Raw genomic sequence first — 24,033 nt, 5'->3', positions numbered from 1 at the left:
GATCAAGACACTGACATTGGTTCAGACCTGACAGGATGCATTCCTCAGAGCATATTGGGCATTGACAACCTGTATGGAGAAAGGATTTGAAAAAAAAAAAGAAGGGGGAATATAGAAATACATAGGGAAGATAGAACAAAAAGTGTATTAGTGTATCTACTTTTCAACTTATTGCCTTAATTGTCACTCACAATGTATTTTTAATTCACTGGTATAGAATTTTGTATACAGATGTTAAATAAGTTGAATTCTAGATACAGTGTTATAGAATTTAAATGTAATATTATTCTTCATGATATATATATATATATATTGATATATATATATACGCATATATATTTCTACTATAATATGAGTTATTGTACCCATATAACCATCTAATAAAAGATTTACTTCCAATGGTTTGAAAGGGTTATAGCAAGCTGTTTAGGAGAGATAAGTTATACAAATTAAATGTTAGTAGATTAAATTATGATCAGTCAATTGTTAGTATACTTTTATCACAAGAATATTTCTCTTAGGTCCAGCAGATATATATGACTCTATAGAAAGATAAGGTCTTCAAACAGCCCAGAGACATGCATTTAAAAATATTTTCATTACTTTAGAGATTGATTGACAATGAGAGAGGTTAACTCCTGGCAAAACCCAGCCTACCTCAAAGAGGATGATGAACATCTAAAAACCTCCTTATGGAGATTGCTTCAAATGTGGCAACACAGCCACTGGGCAAAAGGCCCTCATTTCTACCACAGACAGAATTCTGCCTAAAAAAAAAAAAAAAAAAAAAAAAAAAAAAAAAGGCATGCTTGGGTGCATGCAGAGTCAACAGCCAAGATCTGCCAAGCAGGGTAAGCAAGTCCTCAATAGTTCCTGCCTCACAAATATGTCTGTAAGATATAGTGGTCCAGAAGACTGAAGAAGATGCTCCAACGTTATAGCGAGTATTGGATGACTATCCAGGTAGAAACTCTCTCTGTCATCCTCTCATTTAGAAAGCTGCTAACCTGCACTTCTAGCATACTCAGAGAATCAAGTTATTCTCTCTCAAGTCTCTGAAATAGTGAATACCAGGTAGCTTTGTTTTACAATGAAGCTTAATTGTTTAGAGGTTAAGATGTTTTTAGGTCTAGATAGGTGTTCTGAGTTGATAATGACAATATGTGATGGAAATTGATTTACATTCAGAAATTTAGATGCACTAAGATAGGAATGATGTCTTCTTCAAGGCTGTCAAATACAAATTGCCAAAAAACAATAAGTATGTATCTTTTACATATTTCCTGATTGAGTCATTGTTCTCCTTTTCATGGGTTGTCTATTGTATACACATGTAATAATATAAATGTATATGTAAAAAATAAAGTTAAAAATAAAATAAAAATATAAAAGAAATGAGGAAGACAAGACTGCAAATTTCCTGTTACAGAAATTGAAAACTGAAATGAGGCAAAAGCATTTTAAAGATTATATTAGATATAAATTATAATGATGTATTTGTCTTTAAAACTTGAAATATAAAAGAATATGTAAAGTATATGACAGAAAATTTTAAAAATCATTTTAATTTTTCTAGTGAGATAACATTAGCATTTAATTAAATTGCAAATTGGTGAAATGTAGAATTAATTTTTACTCAGAATAAAAAATCTTTACTAAAATCTCTTTGTACACTATAGTAAATGAAAAAATTTGACATATTAATTAGAATTCTTTTTTATAAAGCTAAAGTAGTAGCATTCCTAAGGCTAGTCCTATCTATTAGTGGTTCAAGCAATGTGTACTATTGTAACTTTATACCATTTAAGCATATAAAATCTTTTGTAATATTTGTTTCAAAAATATTTTTATCATTTATTTGCAGTTTCATAAGTAATAGCAGTCTTTTTGTTATAAACTTATTCTATTTTAATTTATTTCAAGTGTGCCTAGAAATGAATTATTAATTACATATTTCATAACACTTTTGAAGAGTATTATCTTCATTGTGTGACTTCTTAGTTTATTTAATAATATTAGAGACTATTGTTTACATTTTTCTTAAAAGTCTGAAATGTCAAAAGTATTTATAATTGTAGAAATTAAGCATGTGGAACTGAAATGTGCCTTATTTTATCCACACCAAGATATCAAATCACAGTTAAAACTCTGAACTTCAGTGTACCTAAAACACAGTCTGCTCTCTCTATTTGTTCCTTTTGCTTTATTTTATATCATTTTCTTTGATTTTCTGAAATTTTATAAACATAACTATTATTACTAAGGCTTAACAACTGGATGTTCTATAGATATTTGTTTCTATTCCAGGTAGATGCTGAAATATTTGCTCTTTATTTCAATTTGGCTGTTTTATTCTGATTCTCAAGAGATTGATATTCATCTTTTAAAAACTATGTTTTGTGTCTCTGTACATACTTACACACAGTAAAGGCAATATACAGCCATCTTATAGCGCACATCAAACTAAAGAGAGATATTTTAAATCAATTCCTCTGAAATCAGAAAGAAGACAAATTTATCCATTCTTTCCAGATCTCTTCAATATAGTACTTGAAGCACTAGCCAGAACAGTAGGACAAATAAAGGAGATCAAGGGGATAAAAATTGGAAAGATATAAGACAAACCAGCACTATTTGTGGGTGATATGATAGCATACATAAATGACAGTAAAATAGAGAAACCCTTTCATTAAAGTGGCTGGATAAAAGACAAAGAAAAGAAAATCAGTACTCTTCTATATACATATGACAAATGGGCTGAGAATCAAGTAAGTGAAACTACACCATTCATAGTAGCTACAAATAATGTAGAGTATATTGTTGGAACTCTAACCAAGCAAGAGAGAGACTTGTATAAAAAACTTTTCAAATCTTTGAAGAAAAAAATTGAAAAATATTTCAGAAGATGGAAACATCATCCCTGCTCTTGGATTGGGGAATCAAAATTGTTAAAATGGCCATCTACCAAAAGCAATCTACAGATTCAATGCAATTTCCATCAAAATACCTAAACAATTCTTTACTGACATTGAAAGATCAATACTAAACTTCACTAGGAGAAAAATAAACCCATAATAGTTCAACTCTGTACAATAAAAGATCTTCTGGAGTAATCTCCATACTGCACCTCAAGCTGTTCATAGAGCAACTTAATCAAAACTGCATAGTTCTAGCAAAGAAATGCGTTGGTTGATAAGTGGAATCCAATTGAAGACCCAGAAATAAATCCATATACCAATGGACACTTAATTTTGGACAAAGAATCCAACTCTCTACAATGGAAAATGAGATGGCATCTTCAACAAATAGTGCTGGTCTAACTGGATGTGTACATGTAGAAAAATTAAAGTAGGTCCATATTCATTACCATTCACAAAACCGAAGTGCAAGTGGATTAAAGACATCAACCTAAAACCAGACACACTAAATATGTTAGAAAAAAAGGTGGAAAAGAACCTTGTACTAATTTGCACAGAAAACACCTTCCATAACATAACACCAACAGGCTCTAAGGTCAGCCATTAATAAAAAGGACTTCATGAAACTTAAAACATCCTCTAAGTTAAAGCACACTGATAAAAGAACAAAATGACAGCCTACATACTGGGAATATATCTTCACCAACCCTATATCCAACAAAAGGCTAATATCCAAAACATATAAAGAACTCAAGAAATTAAACACCACCAAACTAAATAACCCAATTAAAATATGGTGTTCAGAGCTAAACAGAAAATTCTCAGCAGAAAAATATTGAATAGCTGAGAAACAAAGAAATGCTCAACATCCTTAGTAATCAAAGAACTGTAAATCAAAACAATGCTGATATTCTAACTTACACCTATCATAACGGCTAAGATAAAACAATGAAATGACAGCACATGTTGGTAAGTATGTGGAGAAAAGGGTACACTCTTCCACTCTTAGTCAGAGTGCAAAATTGTACAACCACTTTGGAAATCAATATGGCACTTTCCCTTGAAAACTGGGAATAGTGCTATCTCAATACTCATCCATACCACTCCTGGCAATATACCTGAAAGATGTTACACTATACAACAAGGTCATTCATTCAACTATGTTTATAAGAGCTTTATTGGTAGTAGCCAGACTCTGGAAACCACCTAGATATCCCTCAACCAAAGAGTACAAAAAGAAACTCTGGTATATTTACACAATGCAATACTATTCAGCTCTCAAATACAAGGAAATCAAGAAATTTGCAGGCAAATGGATGGAACTAGAAACAATTATCCTGAGTGAGGTAATCCGGACCCAGAATGATAATCATGGAATATACTCACTTATAAGTGGATATTAGACTAACATAATTGTCCTCTGAGAGACTCCCCCCAGGGAGATATGGGGACTGGTACTAAGACTTGCAGCTGGAATCTGGGGAAAGTTCTGTGATTTGTATGGAAGAGATGGCAGATGGAAGGACAGGGCTGTCAGAAGCTCCACAAAGAGAATATCAACCCTGAAGGATTTGGACACAGTGGGGGCCTGTTCAGACTGATACATCAATCAAGGACAATACAATCAGAGGACTTGGATCCTTTTTTCATGAGTAACCAATGTACAGATAAGTCATTCTCCAAATGGGTAAGGTGGAATGGAGTGAAGGACTGCCTCTGACAAGATTTCTGGTGCCTGGAATTTGCTCACTCCTCCTGGGCAGATTCCTATGGGAACATAATGAGGGGGTTGCAGAATGTCCTGCTGAGGCCTGATAAGCTGTCTTCAGATGGAGGGGGAGAAGGACCCCCATGTGTCTGAGGTCTAAGGGAAGGGAATTGATAGGAGGGTGTGGGAGAGTGTGGGAAAATGAAGATAAGATCAAGGAGATTACAATGTATATGCAGTGTGAAAATTTATAATAAAAAGCAAAAACGTATTTTACTGAGACTTAAAAATAAATATAAAATATAAAAGTCAACCCCCAGTGTTTGTCTGGAGCAATGTATGGTATTTATACAGAAATCACAGTTGATTCTTACATGATATACAGACAACTGACTGAAGGCACATAGAATACCTGCCTTGTTCTGTAAAGTGAAACTTCCTGTCTGAATAAATTACCAGTCAATCAATCTATCAATCAAACTGTAGTAAAATAACATAAAGCATAACGATGTGATTGAAAATGGAGCATAAGATGGGATATAAAATGATGAAATTATATTAATAAGTTGAGAAAAGGAAAATTCAATCTTGTGAAAACTTACAGGGTGTAATTACCATAGAGAAATTGGCCACCATGTGGAGACTGTCTGCTTCACATTAAAAAACGTTGTGTGCACTCTGAAGGTGAGATCAGAGGTAAGCAAATGTAAATGAGACTGTTTAAAGGAAATTGCACTAAAGTGGGCAAGATCTAAGGGTATCTTTACCAAGAGTACAATCCTATATAACAGATTCATGTAAAGATATTATTCAAAGAGAAAGGATTTGTAGTAGTCCTACTTGTTTTTTTTAATTGATTAATCCTGTTTATTTTATTTATTTATTTATTATATCTTATTCATTTTACATCACATCTCAGTTATTAGCCACTCCTTTTGTCTTCCCATTCCTACCCTGCATCTCTCTTTAGGAACAGAGTTAATGTCAGAGGTCATCCCCACTCCCCCCACAAACTTGGAAAATGAGCTGTCCCTTGGCTATATCTAAACAAGGGGTCAAGGTTCTTTGTATGTATTGTCCTTGGTTGGTGCATCACTTGTTCAGTGCCTCTGGGCCCACATCCATTGACCTTGTTTGCCTGCCTCATGGGGCTCTGGAACCCAATGAGTACCTCCATCCCTCCCTCTTCCATATGATTCTGTGCTACAGCATGAAGTCCCAGCATCCTTCCCTATCCCAAGCTGAGTGTGTAGTCTCTCAAAGGACATCTATGTTGGGCTACTATCCACTTATATGTGAGTATATAACGTGCAGGTCTTTCTTTGTCTGCGTTATCTCACTCATGATGATGTTTCCTTCTTCCATCCATTTGTCTGCAAATTTCAAGATTTCTTTATTTTTAATATCTGAATAGCATTCCATTGTGAAAAATGTACCATAGTTTCTTTATCCGTTCTTTGATTAAGGAACTTTAGATCATTTCCATATTTTGGCTATTACAAATAAAGCTGCTTTGAGCAGAGTTAAGCAAATGTCCTATTGTATGGTAGAGCAACTTTCAGGTATATGCCTTAGAATGGTATAGGTGAGTCTTGTGGTACAACTATTCCCAATTTTTGGTAAAGAACAATATAGATTTCCAAAGTAGTTGTACAAGTTTGCACTCCCACCAGCAATGGAGGAGTGTTTCACTTTCTTTACATTCTCACCAGAAAGTGCTGTCACTTGAATTACTTGATTTTATCTTTTCTGCTAGGCATAAAATGGAATCTCAACTTTGTTGTGATTTGCATTTCCTTGATAACTAAGAACTTTGAGCATTTCTTTAAGTTTGTCTCAGACATTCAGTGATCCTTTGTTGAAAATTCTGTTCAGCTGTGTACTGTATTGATTAATTGTATACTTTAGTTTAGTGGTGTTTACTTTCTTGAGTTCTTTAAATATTTTGGATATTAGCCCTTTGTCAGCTGTAGGATTGTTGAATATCTTTTCGCAGTCCACAGGCTATTGTTTTGTTCTGCTAATAGTGTCTTTTGCCTTAGAGAAGCATTTCAATTTCATGAGGTACCATTTATTAATTTTGATCTTAGGGCCTGAGCTATTGATGTTCCATTCAGGAAGTTTTCTTCTGGGTCGATAAGTTCAAGGCTTTCTCCTACTTTTTCTTCTAAGAGATTTTGTGTGTCTGTTTTTATGTTGATGTCTTTAATCCACATGGACTTTAATTTGTATATAGTGTTAAATGTGGATCTAATTTCATTTTTCTACATATAGACACCCGGTTTTGTTGAAGATGTTTTCTTTCATTGTTTGTTTTTTGCTTCATTATAAAAATCAAGTCTGCATAAGTATGGGTTTATTTCAAGGTCTTTTATTCAATTCCATTGATCAATCAGCCTATTTCTATGCTACTACCATGCTGTTTTTTATTATGGTTGAACTATAGCACTGCTTGAGATCAATGATGGAGATTTCTTTGGAGGATTTTTATTGTACAGTATTGTTTTAGATATTCTGAATTTTTTGGTTTTACTTATGAAGTTGAGAACTGATATTTCAAGGGAAATAAAGAATTGTATAGGTATTTTGATGGGAATTGTGTTGAATCTGTAGATTGCTTTTAGTAAGATGGTCATTTTTGCTATGTTGATCCTCCATCCATGAGCATGGGAGAGCATTCTATCCTCTGTAATCTTTTCAGTTTCTTCAGAGCCTTGAAATTTTTTCCATACATGTGTTTAACTTCCTTGGTTAGAGTTGTACCAATATACTTTATATTGTTTGTGGCTATTGTGAAGAATATAGTTTCTATAATTTCTTTCTCAGATTATTTTTCATTTATACACAGGAGGGCTACAGATTTTTTAGAATTAATCTCATCTCCAGCCAGTTTGCTGAAGGTATTTATCAGCTGTTGGAATTCTCTCTGCAATTGTGGGGTCACTTATTGATAATATCATATCATCTAGGGATAGCAATATTTTGACTTCTTCCTTTCTGCCGTACATGCCAAAGACCTCCTTTAGTTATCTTATAGCTCTAACTAGTATTTTAAGTATTATAATGGAGAGATACGGAGAGAGTGGATAGCCTTGCCTACTCCCTGGTATTGTTGGAATTTCATTGTGTTTCTCCCTATTTAATTTGATGTTGGCTACCAGCTTGCTGAATATAGCCTTTTTATGTTTAAATATGTGTCTTGTATGCCTGATCTCTCCCAGACTTTAAACGTGAGTAGATGTTGTATTTTGTCCAATACTTTTTTGGTATCTAAGGAGATGATCACATAATTTTGCTTCTTTCAGTTTGCATGGTGGATTACATTCATTCTTTTTCTTTTATTGAATCTTCCCTGCATGCCTGGGATTAAATGTACTTGGTCATGGTATGTGATTGTTTTGATATGTTCTTGGATTCTGTTTGTTAATTTTTTGTTGAGCATTTTTGCATCAGTGTTTATAAGAAAAATTGAAAATTTTCGTCATTGTTTGATCTTTGTGTGGTTTAATTTTCAAGGTGACTTTAGCACCATAGAATGAGTTTGGTAATGTTCCCTTCATTTCTATTTTGTGAAATATTTTGAAGAATATTGGTATTAGGTCTTTTTTGAAGGACCTGTAGAAACCTGTCCTGACACCTTCATGCCCTTGGCTTTTGGTGGTTGGTAAACTTTTCTTGACTGCTTCTATTTCCATATAGGAAATATAGGATTATTTAATTTATTTACCTGATTTTAATTCAACCTTGGTAAGTGGGTTATATCATGAAAATTGTACATTTCATTTATATTTTCAAATTTTTTGCATATATGTTTTTAAATTAAAACTTAAAAATTCTTTGGATTTACTCAGTTTATGTTGTTATTCTCCATTTCATTTCTGATTTTGTAATTTGGAGTGTCTCTCTGTGTTTTAACTAATTTGGTAAAGGGTTTGTCTATCTTGTTGATTTTTTCAAAGAACAAGTACTTGATTCATTTGATTCTTTGTTTCTAATTTATTGATTTCAACCTTGAGTTTGATTATTTCCAGGCTTGTACTCCTCCTGGTTGTGTTGGCTTCTTTTATTTCTAGAGCATTCAGATGTCCTATTAACTTGTGTATATATTAGATGTTTTCAATCTCTTTATGAAGGCACTTAGTGCTATGGTCTTTCCTCTTAGCATTGCTTTCATTGTGTCCCTTAACCTTGGGTATGCTGTACCTTCATTTATCATTGAACTTTAGGAAATCTTTTTTTCTTTCTTCCTTCCTTTCTTCCTTCCTTCCTTCTCTGAATCAGTTGTCATTTAGTGGAAAGTTGCTCAGTTTCCCTGTATGTGTAGGCTTTTTGTTATGTCTTTTGATGTTGAAAATCAGATTTAGTCCATGATGGTCTGACATGATACAAGGTTTTATATCAATCTTCTTGTATGTGTTCAAGCTGTGCTTTATTACCTACTACATTGTCAATTTAATAGAGGTTTCAGTGAAGTGCTGAGAAGTAGGTGAAATCTTTTATGAGTGTGTGAAAAGTTCTCTAGATATCTGTTAGGTATGTTTTCTTTGTGACATCTTTTAGTGTCATTATTTATGGGTTTAGCTTCTGTTTTGTTGACCTCTTCTTTGATGAGACGGGGGTGTTGAAGTTTCCCACTATTAATGTGCAGGTATTAATATGTGGTTTAAGCAGCATCAATCTTTCTTTTACAAATGTGGGTGCTCTGTGTTTGGGGCATTGTTATTCAGAATTGTAATGTCATGTTGGCTGAGGTTTCCTTTGATGAGTATGAAGTATATTTCCTCATCATTATTTGTGAATTTTGGTTGAAAATCTATTTTATTAGATGTTAGATGACTACTCCAGCTTGTTTATGTGCTCTGTTTGTTCGGAAGACCTTTTTCCTGCCCTTTACTATCAGATAATGTCTATCTTTTTATCTGACATATGTTCCTTGTATGCAGCACAATGTTATATTCTGTTTAAAGATCCATATTGTTAGTCAGTGTTTTTTATTGGAGAGGTGGGACCATTAAGTTGAGAGATATTAATGACCAGTGACTATTAGGTCTTTGGTTTTGCTATTGGTTGTAGTAGTGTGTTTATATACTTGTTTAATTTTTGTTTTCTAAAGTGAAATTATGTATTTCCTTGTTTTCCAGGGTGTAGTTAGATTTGCTAGGTTGGAGTTTTTCTACTACTATCTTCTGTAGGGATTGATTTGTTGATATATTCTGGTTAAATTTTTTTTGTAGTGGGATATCTTATTTTCTCTACAGATGGCTATTGAAAGTTTTCTTGGGTAAAATAGTTTAGAGTGACATCTATGGTCTCTTAGGGTTTGCTAGACCTCTGGAGAGGCAATTCTGGCTTTTATAGTCTCTGCTAAAAAGTGGAATGTGATTCTGATAAGATTTCCATGGCATATTACTTGGCCTCTTTGGCTTGCAGCATTTAATATTTTTCTTTCTTCCATACATTTAGAGTTTTGATTGTCATGTAGTGGGACTATTTTCTTTTATTGCCTACTCTGTTTGTTGTTCTGTAGGCCTCTTGTATGCTATAGGCAGCCTTTTCTTTAAATTGGGGCATTTCTCTTTTATGATTATGTTTAACATATTTTCTGGGTCTTGGAGCCAGGCATCTTCTCTTTCCTCAATTTCTATTATTCTTAAGTTTCATCTTTTCATTGTTTCCTTGACTTCATGAATATGTTATTTAAGGGAATTTTTTATATTTAGCAATTTCTTAGGTGGCTGCAGGAAGTTATTCTATTCTATCTTCACCTGAGATTGTTTCCTCCATCTCTTGTATTCTGTAGTGATATTTATCTCTGCAGCATCTGTTTTCTTCTCTAAGTTCTGTCTTTGTAAGCTTTCCTTGGTTTATCTTTTATTATTGTCTTCATTTTGATCTTCAAATCTTGGACTGTTTTATTGATTTTGTTCACCTGACTGATTGTATTTATCTGATTTTCATCCAATGATTTACTCATTTCTTTTCTATAGGCCTCTGTCATAAGGCTGCAATCTTCTTTTATTTCATTACAGTTTTTTTTTTCATTTTCTCCATTATCATCCTCATAAGGAAAGAATTGAGGTGACTTTCTTGTGTTTCAGATGAGTTAGACCATCCAATGCTGATTGGGTTGGGAGAACTAGGTTCTTGAGATGCCATATTATTTTTGCCTTTTGTTTTGTTTTGTTTTTTATTAGTTTATTCTTGGTACATCTCAATGTTTATCCCATCCCCTGTGTCCTCCAATTCTTTCATCCCTCCCATTTTCCCCTTATTCCCCTCCCCTATGACTGTTCCTGAGGGGGATTACCTCCCCCTGTATATGCTCATAGGGTATCAAGTCTCTTCTTGGTAACCTGCTGTCCTTCCTCTGAGTGCCACCAGATCTCCCCCTCCAGGGGACATGGTCAAATGTGAGGCACCAGAGTACATGAGAAAGTCATATCCCACTCTCCACTCAAGTGTGGAGACTGTTCTAACCACTGGCTAGATCTGGGTAGGGGTTTAAAGTTTACTGCCTGTATTGTCCTTGGCTGGTGCCTTAGTTTGAGCGGGACACCTGGGCCCAAATCTGCCTATCATAATGTTCTACTTGTAGTTTTCTAGGACCCTCTGGATCCTTTTATTTTGCTATTCTCCCATGCATCTCTCATTTAAAGTCCCAATAGGATGTCCTCCCCTCTGTCCCAGTTTCTTGGTAAGTGAAGCCTTTTGTTGTTTGTGTTTTTTACACAAGTCTTTAGCCATCTGGCTGTCTCTGGCTTTGGCTCATAGTTTCTGTTATCCTTTAATGACCATGGAGAGCAGCTTGCAGATGAATGGATTTAAGTGGTGAATCCTTACCTATGGAGTCAGGGAATGCTTCTGGAGGATTAGGCAGTTTCTCCAAACTTTGGCACCCCCTTAGGCAGGGAGAACCAGACACTGGTGTTTTGTGAGCCACAGTTCAGACTGATACACAGAGTACAAGTGTGATGTTCAGGGAGGCCAGTTGCTAGACTTTGCAGAGTGTGCACAAGCCTGTGGGGACACAATGATTTTTCAGTAGATTAGGTGGGTGTCTTGAGGGTGAACTTACCCATGTTCCACACAGTGTGGACCCATCTAACTGTGAAACACCAGCACTGGTGTTTATTTTTTTAATTTATAATATGTAATTTGTTCACTTTAAATTTCCATTGTATCCCCCTCACACATCGCACCTGATCTCACCCTCCTTCCTTCATACCATCACCTCACCTCCACTACTACTCATAAAGGGGAGCCCTCCTCTTCTAACACCTGACCTCATTCTAACAAGTTTCATATTGACACTTTGTATCCTCTGCTTCTGTCACCTGGGTAGTCTGCCTTGCCAGAAGTAAGTGATCACCATGTGGGAGGCAGAGCAGATTCCATGTCAGAAGTAGTACCCTACTCTTCATATTATGGGATCCACAAAAAGACTGTGCTTCCTGTCTACTATATCAGAGCAGAGGGTATAAGTCCACGGTCTTTGGTTGGTGCATCAATCTCTGTAGCACCCCATCCCTCTACCTAGATTTGTTATCTCCATTGACATCCTTGTAGAGCTCTTGGTCTTCCATGTCCTTCTATTCCCCATCTCTACCATGAGACTCTCTGTGTTTCACCTTATATTTTGGCAGTGTTTCTTCACATCTGCTTGGCTCTTCTGTTGATTGGAGTATTTCAGAGGACATCTCAATCTAGATATCCTTCAACCAAAGAATGGATAAAGAATCTTTGGTATATTTACACAATGGAATACTGCTCAGATACTAAAAACAGGGAAATTTTTAAATTTGTGGGCAAATGGATGGAACCAGAAATGATCATACTGAGTGACATAAACCCAGACCCAGAAAGACAGTCATGATATATACTCACTTATAAATAGATATTAGGCAAGTAATACATAATAACCACACTACAGTACACAGACCTAAAGAAACTATAATAAGGAGGACCCAAGTTAGAATGCTTAATTCTCATTCACAATGACAAACAGAGTATACTCCTGAAAGAGATAAGAACTGATGTTTTGCAGCTTTCAGTTTGGTTGTTAGGTGGCTATGTAATCACTGGTCTCTGCTGATCAGACACAGTGTGTAATCAGGCACAGCCCTCTTGTCTCTCCCTTTGATTCTGTTTTTCATATACAATGGAATATTGAACATTTTTAGTATTTCAAAAAATGTTCATGTGCATGCTGAAATATGTTATTAAAACTTCACCAGAAAATATCCAGAGATATTGAAAGAAAAGGCAGATAGCACTCACAATTACTCTCCACAGTAGAAGAGAATGATGAATCTATGGAATAACCTTAGGATGTTATACAGTAACTCAGCAACATAATTAAATAATATGTTATCTGTTCTTATGTTACTTTTAAAATTAAGGATGGAAAATGACAGCAGTATCTCTCTTTCAATTTGAAATTAATGTTATGCTTGACTAACATGTAATGATATGAAAATTGTGCATAGTAGCTTTCATGTGCTATTTATAATTAATATACTACATAATACTTAAATTATATTAAAACATAACTACTCCCTCCCTGCCAAAAGTTTATGTTGAAAACAGTCAAAACAGTGCTTATAAATTGTGTTTCTTTGCTCTTATTTATTTTATCTTGTTGTTTAAAAGCAAAATCCCAATTGTTTAATTTTACCAATAAAGAATTATTAGCCAAATGCTGGGGTAAGAACTTGTTAATAGTTAGAGGAAGAGAGAACACTCGGGTAATTTTCCTATTCAGCTGGTTTCCAAGAATAAAAAAAGCAAAAGACTCTTCTATTTCTCTACACTGTTTTAGACACCTCATTTTTGTTTACTCCCCATCAGTTAGTTTTGTATTCTTCTTCTTGACCTAGGATTAACTTTACTTTATTCTGTACAGAAAGTTCTTGGATTAAAGGTGTGTGTTGGTGCTGATCCACCGCATAAACATCTGTTTACAATAAAGAAAAAGTTCTTGTATTACAGATGTGTGTTAGGGCTGAGCCACACCAAACAAGGAATCAGTTTTTACAGTTCACAGTCTTGGGGTTCACAATGGGATCAAATGTCCTGCAACAGTATTTATTTCATTGAGAATTTCATACAAGTATATAACAGTTGATAACTTTCTCTCCCTTTATTCTTTCCCATATCTCTGTTTCTCCTTTTACCCCTACTCTTACTTAACAATTGCATTCCCAAACTCATTACTTTCAGTTTTATTTTATAAGACATTTTTTTGAACCAGGACAATGTGGGTGACGATTAGTTTAGAACTATCAACTGTGTCAATGTAATCTTACCATAACAGAAGATAATGATGTACTATTTTACCAAATCTTTCAGTACCAATTGGTTTAGTAGTAAAAAATAAAGGATGTTTGTCATTGTTTTTAGCTTTCTAAATTGTTTTATTAAATCATAAAAATATTTTTCTCTAGTACATATATTGTAGCAAATTTAGGATGTTTGATCCCTTCCTCAATGCCTTACTTTGAAGAGATCATTCCTGTTCAAGCCTAATGCAGGAATTCAAAGCTTCTAATGTATCTGTGATTGAAATTGCAGTATATTGTTCATAAGGTGACATTTCATGTCACTTTTCACTTTCTTCAATCTCTTATATTTTTTCTGCTCACCCATTCTCAAAGTTTCCAATGCCACAGAAAGAATAGTGTAAATATTATTTTTAAAATTGAACATTCATTTTCACTTATCATCAGCATATTGCACAAGATAGGAATTTGAATTCATTGCCTATAACTAGATGTAAATGTTAATCTTTTTAAATTTTTATTATTTTTTATTTTTACATATACATTTATATTATTACACATATATACAATAAAATACCTACATCAAGAAGAACAATGAAGTGATCAGGAATTACATAAATATTACTTTAATAGTATTTTGGTTATTTTTATTTACAAACCTTGAAGAAAACATATTTTCTATCTTGGTGCATTTAACTTCTGAATGTAAAGCAATATCAATCATATTCTTCATCTATCGAGAACTAAAAACATCCTAACCCCTAAACAATTAAACTTAATTGTAAAACTAAAGTATCTGGTCATCCACCCATCAGAGACTTGAGAAGGAATAAAATTAATTACATGAGTATACTGAATATGTTATTAAGATTCCAAAATTAGAAGGTGACAGAGAGTTTACTACCTTAGCAGTCGCTCAAAAATCTATAGCATTGGCTCATTATCTTTAGCCTTCTGTCCCAATATATCTGATAGACATATTTATGAGACAGGAGCTATTGAGGATTTGCTTATCTTGTCTCGGCAGAGTTTGCCCATTGACTCTGAGGAAAGGGCTATCTTATTAAGGCATCTAGTTTTGACTATTAACACAGATATTTAGAAGTCATTTTGACACTGTTCTGTCCATCCTCCTAGGGCCTGCGACCTCAATTATCATGGGACTTTACCATGCTTATAGTATAAGATAGATACCTAAAATATAATTCAATTCCAAATAAAAGGCAGTTCATTATTCCTTTAAAATATCTTCATGTATTTTTGATAGAACTTGCCTTTAATCCTAGCACTTGGGAGACAGAGGCATAGAATCTCTATGAGTTTAAGGCCAGTCATATCTAGAAAGTTAGTTCAGGACATCCAACACAGAGAAATCCTATCTTGAAAAACAAAACAAACTAACAAAAAAACAAACAACAAAAACAAAAAACCAAAAACAACAACATCAAAAAACAAAACAAAACAAAACTCATCATTTTACAATTAAGCATTTGTCCTTGGTCTGGTAGTTTATAGAGTTATAGCTGAGTAATATTAAATCCCAGAAAGGCTGCACAAGGTTTCTGGTACCCAGAAAGCTACCTCTTTTCTAGATTTCTGCAACTTTCTTGAAAGGCAAGTAGTAAAAGATGCCAGAAAAAGTGGGAGATTTATAATTGTTGTAAACCTCAGTAATTGTTGAGTACCCTATCATTTATATAGCTACTCATGTCATAATTGTATACATAATTTGTATAGGATAGAAGAAAACAATGAAGAAGCATCATCTGAATAAAACATCTAAAGAGAGGATAGTTTTATTTAAGGGTAAAGGAGGGTTGGAAGTGAGTCAACACTCTGAGTCTAATTTTAATCTTAATATTTACAAAGATATTTATTAAAAATATTAATTGAAGCTCTTTTATACTTGTAAAACTGAACTTTGCAACACATAATGGAAAATATTTCCTTGTGTTTATGAAATTGAGATTGTTTTGTTGTTCTTCAACAGATAAAGCAAGATAGTATGAGAATTTGGCTCAGGCGTCTGTATTCAAGAGGTTACAAGGTGAATAGAAAACTTTTGAATTTCCTCAGCTGTTTACAACTCTGTACACATGGTGTCACAGCCTTCATGTTTTCTCCAATTGGGACTGTCAATCATGAGTTTATAACACAGAAAGGTATTTCTATTGCTATATAGAAAGAGAATTAATTCCTACCCACACCACAGGATTGTAGGGCATAGTGTTCTGATCTAGGGCATTGAACAAAGATCAAAAGTTGCAAGGTCACAAACATACAAAGAAAAGTCACTGGAAAGCTAAATGGTATTAAGTTGTTGGCTGATATCTACAAATATTTAAGGCAGTCATTTTCCTTAGAGTTTGAAGTTTGAAACTATATTTTAAGTATGTTAGACAGATGTTTATTAAGGGACATTAAGAATGGAGATTCTAAACAGTAGGAAAAAGTTTGGGCTTGATGAACAAGGTACTTGAAAGGAAGGAATGGTGGAGTGGATTTTAACCAATCAAATTATTTCCAAGTACAAAAATCTGAAACAGTAAAAAATAACTGACCAGAAAAAAAGAAATCCATAACTTCTGTAATTTTGCGTAAGTGAATTGTAGCAAGATATCATTGCTATTACAATCTGAAACTGAAGAATTCTTCACAACACATTCGGCTTTTCATAATATGAACACAATACAATAAATAAAAGTAGATGTTTCATAAGTCTGTATCCCTAATATATATGCTTATGTATGTGTCTGCATTCATTTATTGAGTTTTATGGTATAGTTATTGGTGTTCAGATTTTCCTTTCAAAGTGTACAGCAGTTGCTAAGAAGTGGCTACTATTACATTTAATACATTTATGAGCTTATATCTTTCAAGGCTAGCAAGGCCTCTAAAAGTAGCTCTTCTCATTAGAATGTTAATGAAAGGCTCAAATGTAATTTCCGTCCAGCAACCTTCTTTTTAAGACAGCTGTGTCTCTCTCCTGTAGCTGCATGTGAATAATAACAATACCAAGTAGTTTGAGCTGGACCCCTGGGCCCAAATCTGCCTATCATAATGTTCTACCTGTAGGTTTCTAGGACCCTCTGGATCCTTTTATTTTGCTATTCTCCCATGCTTCTCTCATCTAGAGTCCCAAAGGGATGTCCTCCCCTCTATCCCAGTTTCCTGGTAAGTGAAGGCTTTCGTGGGACATGCCCCTTGGGCTAGTATGCAGATATAAGTGAGTATATACCATTTGAGTCTTTCTTTATCAATTCTTCTACTGAGGGACACTTAGGCTGTTTCCACGATCTGACTATTATGAATAAGGTTATCTGGTGCTATCTCAGAAAACTGGGAATAGGGCTTCCTCAAGACCCAGCTATTCCACTCCTTGGAATATACCCAGAAGATGCTCCAGCACACAACAAGAAAATTTGCTCAACCATGTTCATAGCACAGTTTCTTTATCTTTGGTTGAGGGGCATCTAGGTTGTTTACAGATTCTGGCTATACAAATAAAGCTGCAGATGTTCTTCTTGTATGGTGGAGCATCATTTGGGTATATTCCCAGGAGAGGTGTGGCTGGGACCTGAGGTAGAGTTATTCCTAATTTCCTGAGAAAGCACCAAATTGATTTCCAAAGTGATTGTACAAGTTTTCACTCTCACCAGCAATGGAGGAATGTTCTCCTTTCTCCACATCCTTGCCTGCATGTGCTGTCACCTGAGTTTGTGAACTAGCCAATAAGATAGGCATAAGATAGGATATCAGAGTTGTTTGAGTTGCATTTCCCTTTTAACTAGGGAGGTTGTGGTTTTCTTTTAGTGTTTCTCAGCCATTTGATATTCCTCTACTGAGTATTCTGTTATTAGTTCTCTACCCAATTTTTTTATTTATATAATTTGGTATGGTGGTGTTTATTTTCTTGAGTGTTTTATATATTTTTGTTATAAGCCCTTTGTCAGATGTAGGGTTAGTGAAGATTTTTTCCCAGACTTTAGGCTGTAGTCTTGTTCTGTTGACAGTATCCTTATGACAGTATCTTACAGAAGCTTTTCAGTTTCATAAGATCCCATTTATTGATGGTTGATCTTAGGGCCTGAGCGGTTGGTGTTCTGTTCAGGAAGTTGTCTCTTTTGCCAATGAGCTCAAGGCTCTTCCCCACCTTTTCTTCTAAGAGATTTAGTGTGTCTGGTTTTATGTTGAGGTTTAATCCATTTGGAATTTAGTTTTTGCTGGGTGATAGATATGGATCTGCTGTCATTTTTCTATATGTAACCATCCAGTTAGATTAGCACCACTTGTTAAAGAGGTTATCATTTTTCCCTTGTATGGATTAGACTTCTTTTTCAAAAATTAAACGTCCATAGGCATGTGGGTTTATTTCTGAGTCTTCAATTCAGTTCCATTGATCAACCCACCTATTTCTATGCTAGTACCATGCTGTTTTTATTACTGTTTCTCCATAGTGCAGCTTGAGATGCGGTATGGAGATTCCTCCAGAAGAACTTTTATTGTACAAGATCACTTTATCAATCCTGGGTTTTCTGGTTTTTCCATATGAAGTTGAGAATTGAACTTTCAACATCAGTAAAGAATTGTGTGGGTATTTTCATAGGAACTGCATTGAATCTACAGATGCTTTTGGTAAGATGGCTATTTTTGCTATGTTGATTTTCCTGATCCACGAACATGAGCGATTTTTCCATCTTCAGAAAACTTTTTAAAATTCTTTATTCAGAGTTTTGAAGATTTTTTTCATACAAATCATTTCTTTCCTGAAAGAGGTTTTCTTGTGTTTCCTTGGTTGTGTTAGAACTCACTCTGCCGAACTCACAGAGACACACATGTTTCTGTGTTCAAATTGCTTGGATTACCGGCATGAAGCACCACTGCCTTCTCTGATTGCTTCTATTGCATATTGCTATACACTTTAGTACTTTGTTTTTTCTGCAAGAAAAACATTAAGCATAAAAGCAGTATTTTCATTTAATTAAATATTTATTTAAATATTCATATAAAAATAGTGATTTAACAATTTATATTGCTATAACATATTAACACAATGTTTTATAAATGAAAATGTTAATGAAAGTAAAAATTTAATTTCATTAAAATTTATATTATTTCAGACTTATTTTATGACTTTTAAAATACAATAATCTCATGTTAATGAGAGAAATAAGAATGGATGCATCATGGTCCCGAGTGTTTACATAACTTTGTTATTCTTCAGAAGGCATTTATGTCAGAACATTTTAGTACTTCAAACAACTGTTTGGAAAATACCACTCCAGGGAATATACTCGAAAGATGTTCCACCATACAACAAGACATTTGCTCAACCATATTCACTGCAGCTTTATTTGTAATAGTCAAAATCTGGAAACAAACTTGATGTCCCCCAAATGAAGAATTGATAAAGAAACTGTTGTTTATTTAAACAATGGAATACTACACATCTATTAGAAACAATGAAATATTGAAATTTGAAGACAAAGGAAAGGAATTAGAAAAGATCAATCTGACTGAAGTAACCCAGGCCTAGAAAGACACTCTTGGTATATAATCACTCATAAGCAGATATTAACCACATAATACAGGATAACTACAGTACAGTACAATACAGTACAGAGACTGATGCACCAACCAAGTACCATATATGATGTGGACCTAGACGCTCTACTCTAATGTAGTAGATAAATATCACAGTCTGTTTGTGGTTCCCACATATGGGGAATAACGACTACTTCTAGCACAGACTCTGACCCTCCAACTTTACCTACTTGCGTCTGGTGGGGCAGCCTTGTCAGGTCACATACGAAAAGGATACTGGTCGTACAGATGAGATTTAATAGGTAGAGGTCAGATGTTAGAGGAGAAAGACTCCGCTTTTTGAGGACAAGGGGAGGAAGGGAGAGTGTATGAGGGAGGAAAGAGGCATCAGGAGGGAATGAACTTAGGGGATACAAGCAGAATGGGAAGAATTCAAACTCCAGAACCATCAGAAAACTTACATTGCTAATCCCACTACATGGAGAAATGCTGAGACTGGCTGAAACATGAATGTATAGGCATAGACAATGCTTCTAGTTGGCTATATAATCCATGTGAATTATTATTAGATGTCATTTTTTATGTGGCATGAATGAAGATTTACAGATGTCTTTTTCTGCCTATACACAAAGCAAACAACCAGCCTTAATTGTCCTTTGCATCATGCACACCCTACATATTATAATTTTATGACTGCATAATCCTTGGTAGAAATTATATGCTTTTAGAACAAAAGAATAAGACATTGACAAAGGATCAGATCTGACAGGATTCAATCCTCTCAGCATGCTGGATGTAAACATCTTGCATCCTTCATGGTCCAGCACCATGCTGTCATTCATCAGAACAGAATAGCTCCCATGGCAGCTTTGAAGAAAGCATCCAATTCAAATTGTCCAAACATTTCAGACTTTCCTACACAAGACTCTAATTAAGCATGCAGTTCCTCAACACTGAGAAACAGGACAACAAGTGTCATTCTTATATTGTTTAACCATTTCCCCCAATTTTATTTGGGACCCTACAAAGGTGTTATTCATCCCAAATCAGTTAGAACAAACTATAAGAGAATGACAACCTATTTGCCTAAGTGAGGTTGGATATATTTTTGGTTCCTTTCTTGGGTGATAGTTGTTTATTTTCACTGGGAGTTGGTTAAAAGTCATTATTAGTATTATATATAGAGAAAAAAAGATTGGACCCAGGGATGTCTCTCCTTTCCTTTATGTTTCATTCTCAGGTTTGGAGATAGGGGAAAAAATAAAGAAGAGGGTATAAAAATATATAGGGATGATAGGGCAAAAAGTAGATTAATGAATCTAGTCTGCACCTTAATGTCTTTTTATTAATTTATTTGTATTATATCTCATTTGTTATCCTCTTGCTTGTCTCCTCCCATTCCTCCCTTCCTCATTCTTTCATCCTATTCCCATCACCTAGGTCTGTGACAGAAGGGGACTTCCTTGCCCACCATATGGTCACAGCCTATCAAGTCTCATCTTGATAGCCTGCCTGTTCTTTCTCTGAGTGCTACCAGGCCTCCCCGCAAAGGGGAACTCGTCAAATATGGGGCACTAGAATTGAAGTCAGAGTCAGTACCCACTCTCCATAGAACTGTGGATGGATAATGTCCTATCCCTTGGATAAATCTGAATAGGGGATCAATAGTTAAAGCGTGTACTGTCCTTGGTTGGTGCAGTAGTTTCAGCTGACTCCCCTGGGTCCAGATCCACTCATCTTGATGTTCTCTTTCTAGGTTTCTAGGACCCTCTGGCTCCTTCTATTTCCCCATTCTCCGGTGTTTTTTTTTCACTTATAGGGGCAATAGGAAGTCCCTGCATCTATCGCAATCTTATGTTCAGTGAATACTTTCAAAGGACATCCCTGTTGGACTATTATCCAATTATAAGTGAGTACATATGATGTAAGTCTTTCTGAGTCTGGGTTAATTCTTTCAATATGAACATTTCTAGTGCCGTTTGCCCAGAAATTTCAGGATTTCCTTGTTTTTAATAGCTGAGTAGTATTCCATATTGTAAATATATCACAGTTTCTTTACCCATTATTTGACTGAAGGACATGTACATTGTTTTCAGGTTCTGACTATTATGAATAAGGCTGCTATGAACATGGTTGAGCATGTTTCATTGTTGAGTGCTGGAGTACCTTATGGGTATATTCCAAGGAGAGGAATAGCTAGGTCTTGGAGTAACTCTATTCCCAGTTTTCTGAAAAAGCACCAGATTGGTTTCCGAAGTGGTTTTACAAGATTGCACTCCCACCAGCAATGAAGGAATGTTCCCCTACCTTTACATCCTTGCCAGCATGTGCTGGCACTTGAGTTTTTGATCTTATCCCTTCTGATGGGTATAAGATGGAATCTCAGAGTCATTTTGCTTTGCATTTCTCTGATGACCGAGAACACTGAGCATTTCTTTAGGTGTTTTTCTGAAATTTGATATTCCTTTGTTGAGAAATCTCTGTTTAATTCTGAGTCTCATTTCTTATTTGGGTTCTTTGGTTTAGTGATGTTTAATTTCATGAGTTCTTTATATATTTTGGACATTAGTCCATTGTCAGATGTAGGGCTAGTGAAGATTTTTTCCCAGTTTGTATGCTGTCACTTTGTTCTTTTGACAGTGTCTCCTGCCTTATAGAAGCCTCTCAGCCATATATTAATTGTAGACTTTTTGGGCTGGACTGTTGGTTCTCTGTTCAAGAAGTTGTCTCCTGTGCCAATGAGACCCAGGCTTTTCCCTACTTCTTCTCCTAACAGATTTAGTGTGTCTGGTTTTATGTTGAAGTCTTTAATCCACTTGGACATTAATTTTATGCATGGTGAGAAATATGGGTCTACTTGCATTTTTCTACATGTAGACATCCAGTTAGGCCAGCACTATTTGTTGAAATGCTATCCTTTTCCCATTGAATAGATTTGTCTTCTTTGTCAAAAATCAAGTGTCCACGTGTGTGGATTTTTTTCTGGGTCTTCAATACCTTCAATTGATCAACCATCCTATAGCTATACCAGTACCACACTGTTTTAATTAGCGTTGCTCTATAGTGCAGCTTGAGACCAGGTATGGAGATTCCTTTGGAGCATCTTTTATTGTAAATGATTGTTCTGGCTATTCTGGGATTTTTGTTTTTCCATATGAAGCGGAGAACATAACTTTCAATGTCTTTAAAGAACTGTGTAGATTCTTGCATAGGGATTGCATTGAATCTGTAAATTGCTTTTGTTGAGATGGCCATTTTTACTTTTTTCATTCTCCCAATCCACGAATGAAGGAGATCTTCCCATTGTCTGATGTCATCTTCAATCTCCTTCATCAGAAATTTGAAGTTTTTTTTGAAACAAGTCTTTCACTTGCGTGGTTTGAGTTACTCATACATATTTTATATTGCTTGTGGCTACCGTGAAAAGTGTAGTTCCCCTAATTTATTTTTCTCCATTATTGTAATTTGTATATAGGAAAGCTACTGATTTTTTCAGTTAATTTTATGTCCCACCATTTTGTTGAAAGTTTTTATCAGCTCTATGAGTTACCTGGTGGAATATTGGGAATCACTTATGTACACTATCATCTCATCTATGAATAGGGATAATTTGACTTCCTCCTTTCCCATTTGCATCCCCCCTTGATCTCTTTTGCTGTCTTTTTGCTCTAGCTAGAACTCAAGAAATATATTGAAGAGATATGGAGAAAGTAGACAGCCTTGCCTGGTTCCTGATTTTAGAGGGATTCCCTTGAATATCTCTCCATGTAATTTGACGTTGGCTATTGGCTTGCTGTATATAGCCTTTATGATGTTCAGGTACATGCCTTGAATCCCTGACCTCTGCAATATTTTAAACACAAATCGATGTTGGATTCTGTCAAATGCTTTTTCAGTATCTCAGTAGATGATCATATGGCTTTTTTTTTATTTAGTTTGTTTATATGGTTGATTACATTGATGGATTTTGGTATATTAAACGATCCTTGCATGCCTGGAATGAAACATACTTGGTCATGGTGAATGATATTTTTGATATATTCTTATATTCAGTTTAGGAGTATTTTATTGAGTATTTTTGCATCAATGTTCATAAGAGAAATTGGTTTGAAATGCTGCTTCTTTGTCAGGTCTTTGTGTGTTTAGGTATCAAAGTGACTGTGGCCTCATTTCCAGTTCTAGGTTCTTAATTCGAACCAGTACAAATCTTGTGTGTGCTGTCACAGTGTCTTTGAGTTTATATACCTATCTCTCCTGTTGTATCTAGAAATTACTTCTATGGAGTCATCCACTACCTTACCTCTTACAATATTTCTGCCTTCTTTCAGCATTCAAACCAGAGACACAAGGGAAGGTGTTTGATGAAGTCGTTTGATTTATTGGCTGAGAGTTCCAAAGTCTCTCATTCTCTGTGTATTGTCCAGTTATGAATCTATTCATTATTACCATCTACTACATGAAGAAAGTTCCATGATCATGATTAATTTATGTTCTGTTCACTAGCAATATATTATTCCAATTGAATTATCACTCCCTTTTTGCTGCTTTTGTAAGGTTTATAATCATGATCATAATACACATTAAT

This window comes from Acomys russatus, chromosome 21, assembly GCF_903995435.1.
Source record: "Acomys russatus chromosome 21, mAcoRus1.1, whole genome shotgun sequence".
Classification (NCBI taxonomy): domain Eukaryota; kingdom Metazoa; phylum Chordata; class Mammalia; order Rodentia; family Muridae; genus Acomys; species Acomys russatus.
Note: the sequence above shows the minus strand (reverse complement) of the source record.